A 3,820-nucleotide genomic window follows, 5' to 3' on the forward strand; every position below is an offset into this window, starting at 1 on the left:
AAAATCTCCCAACCATAAAAAGCACAGGACCAGATTGGTTTAGCAAAGAATTCTATCAGACTTTCACAGAAGACCTCATACAAATAGTGTTCAAAATATTCCATGAAATAGAAACAGAAGGAACACTACCCAATTCCTTCTATGAAGCCACCATTACTCTTATACCTAAACCACACAAAGACCCAAAAGTCTTTCTGAAGAAAGAAAACTTCAGATCAATTTCACTTATGGACATCAACGCTAAAGTACTCAATAAAATTCTCACAAACCAAATCCAATAACACATCAAAATGATCATCCATCATGATCAAGTAGGCTTCATTTCATGGATGCAGGGATGGTTCAGTATATAGAAGTCCATCAACACAATTCACTATATAAACGAACTCAAAGAAAAATAAAAACACATGATCATTTCATTAGATGCTGAGAAAGCATTTGACAAAATTCAACACTCCTTCATGATAAAAGTCTCCTAAACATGAATTCAAGGCCCATACCTAAATACAATAAAAGCAATACAAAGCAAACCAGTAGCCAACATTAAACTAAATGGAGAGAAACTTGAAGCAATCCCACTAAAATCAGGTACTAGACAAAGCTACCCACTCTCTCCCTACTTATCCAATATTGTACTTGAAGTCATAGCCAGAGAAATCAGACAACAAAAGGAAGTCAAAGAGATACAAATTAGGAAGGAAGAAGTCAAAATATCACTATTTGAGATGGTATGATAGTATACTTAAGTGATCACAAAAGTTCCAGCAGAGAACTTCTAAGCCTGAAAAACAACTTCAGCAAAGTGGCTGGGTATAAAATTAACTCAAACAATTCAGTAGCCTCCCTCTACTCAAAGGATAAACATGCTGAGAAAGAAGTTAGGGAAACAACACACTTTGTAATAGTCACAAATAACATAAAATACATTGGTGTGACTCTCACCAAGCAAGCAAAAGATATGTATGACAAGAACTTCAAATCTCTAAAGAAATTTATGATTTCAGAAGATGGAAAGACCTCCCATGCTCATGGATTGGCAGGATTAATATAGTAGAAATGGCCATTTTGCCAAAAGCAATCGACAGATTCAACACAATCCCCATCAAAATTTCAACTCAATTCTTCATAGAGTTAGAAAGAGCAATTTGCAAATTCATTTGGAATAATAAAAAAAACCTAGGATATTGAACACAGAACCATATCTCTGGTGTCTGCGTGGTCTCGTTGTCAGCACAGCCAGGCCTACACGCAAGCAACCATGCTTGAAGGACCTGCAGTTGGGATTGATCTTGGCACCACCTACTTCTGTTTGGGTATCTTCTAGCATGGAAAGGTTAAAATAATTGCCAGTGACCAGGGTAATTGCACCAGGCCGAGCTATGTTGCTTTCACTGACACAGAATGATTAATTGGGGATGCAGCCAAGAATCAGATTGCAATGAACTCCACCAACGCAGTTTTTGATGCCAAACATCTGAACAGACTTAGGTTTGATATGAAGCACTGGCCCTTCAAGGTAGTGAATGATGCAGGCAGGTCTAAGGTTCAAGTTGAATACAAAGGGGAGACAAAAGTTTCTACCCTGAGGAAGTGTCCTCCACGGCCCTGACAAAGATGAAGGAAATTGCAGAAGCTTACCTAGGAAAGACTGTTATGAATGCCGTGGCCATGGTGCCAAATTACTTCAATGGCTCTCAGCAGCAGGCAACAAAAGATGCTAGAACTACTGCTGGCCTCAATGTACTTCAAATTATCAGTGAGCCAACTGCTGCTGCTATTGCTTATGGGTTTGATAAGAAGGTTGGAGCTGAAAGGAATGTTTTGATTTTTTACTTGGGAGGTGGCACTTTTGATGTGTCAGTCCTCACTATCAAGAATACAATTTTTGAAGTCAAATCAACAGCTGGAGATACCTACTTTGGTGGAGAAGACTGACAACCAAGTGGTCAATCATTTCTTTGCTGAGTTTAAGCGAAAGCACAAAAAAGACATCAGTAAGAACAAGAGAGGTATCCAGCATCTCTGCACTGCCTGTGAACGGGCCAAGTGCACCCTCTCCTCCTGCATCCAGGCCAGTATTGAGATTGATTCTCTCTATGAGGGAATTGACTTCTACACCCCCATTACCAGTGCTCAATTTGAAGAATTGAATGCTGACCTGTTCCATGGCACAATGGACCCTGTAGAGAAGGCCCTTTGAGATGCCAAACTAGACAAGTTACAGATCGATGATATTGTCCTGGTGGTTGGTTCTACCAGAATTCCCAAGATTCAGAGAATTCTGCAAGACTTCTTCAATGGAAAAGAACTGAATAAGAGCATTAACCCTGATAAACCTGGTGCCTATGGTGCAGCTGTCGGGGCAGCCATTCTATCTGGAGACAAGTCTGAGAATGTACAGGATTTGCTGCTCTTGGAATTCACTCTTTTCCTTGGGATTGAAATTGCTGGTAGAGTCATGTCTGTCTTCATCAAGCACAATACCACCATTCCCACCAAACAAACTCAGACTTTTACCACCAACTCTGACAACCAGCCAGGTGTACTCATCCAGGTGTATGAAGGTGAAAGGGCCATAACCAAGGACAACAACCTGCTTGGGAAGTTTGAGCTCACAGGTATTCCTCCAGCACCCGGTGGGATTCCCAGACTGATGTTACTTTTGACATTGATGCCAATGGCATCCTCAATGTTTCTGCTGTAGAGAGGAGCACAGGAAAGGAGAACAAGATCACCATCACCAATGACAAGGGTCACTTGAGTAAGGAGGATATTGAGCAAATGATCTAAGAACCTGAGAAGAACAAAACTGAGGATGAGAAGCAGAGAGATAAGGTTTCCTCCAAATTTCATTGGAGACATGAAAGCAACTATCGAAGATGATAAACTTCAAGGCAAGATCAATGAAGAGAAACAGAAGATTCTTGACAAATGCAATGAAATTATTATCTGGCTGGATAAGAACCAGACTGCAGAGAAAGAAGAGTTTGAGCATCAGTAGAAAGAACTGGAGAAAGTCTGCAACCATATAATTACCAAGTTGTACCAGAGTGCTGGTGGCATATCTGGAGGAATGCCTGGTGGCTTTCCTGGTGGAGGAGCTCCTCCATCTTGTGGTGCTCCTTCAGGTCCCACCATTGAAGAGGTAGACTAAGTCAGTCCAAGTAGAGGATATAGCATTGTTCCAAAGGGACCAAAACAAGTAACATGGAACAATAAAACTATTTAAATTGGCACAAAAAACCCAACAGAATAGTGAAAACTATCATCAACAATAAAAGAACTTCTGGAGGAATAACCATCCCTGACCTCGAGCAGTATTACAGAGCAATAGTGATTTAAAAAAAGCTGTATAGTGTTGGTACAGAGACAAGTAGTTAGACCAGTCGAATAGAATTAAGACCCAGAAATGAACCCACACACCTGTGGACACTTGATCTTTGACAAAGGAGCTAAAATCATCCAGTGGAAAAAAGGATAATATTTTCAGCAAATGGTGCTGATTCAACTAGAGGTCAGCATGTAGAAGAATGCAAATTGATCCATTATTATCACCCTGTACAAAGCTTAAGTCCAAGTGGATCAAGAAACTCCACATCAAACCAGATACACTCAAACTAATAGAAGTAAAAGTGCTGAAGTTGCTCAAACACATTGACACTGGAGAAAATTTCCTGAACAAAACACAAATAGCTTATGCTCTAAGATCAAGAATCAACAAATGGAACCTCATAAAACTGCAAAGCTTCTGTAAGGCAAAGAACACTCATTAGGAAAAAAATAACAACCAATATATTGGGAAAACATCTATACCAATCCT

General features: G+C 40.0%; 1 pseudogene; it reads left to right on the plus strand.

The window, feature by feature from the left end:
* The first annotated feature begins 1,258 nt into the window (after window positions 1-1,258).
* On the plus strand, window positions 1,259-3,154 carry Hspa8-ps29 (heat shock protein family A (Hsp70) member 8, pseudogene 29; annotated as a pseudogene).
* The last annotated feature ends 666 nt before the right edge of the window (window positions 3,155-3,820 follow it).

Source organism: Rattus norvegicus, chromosome 1, assembly GCF_036323735.1.
Source record: "Rattus norvegicus strain BN/NHsdMcwi chromosome 1, GRCr8, whole genome shotgun sequence".
Classification (NCBI taxonomy): domain Eukaryota; kingdom Metazoa; phylum Chordata; class Mammalia; order Rodentia; family Muridae; genus Rattus; species Rattus norvegicus.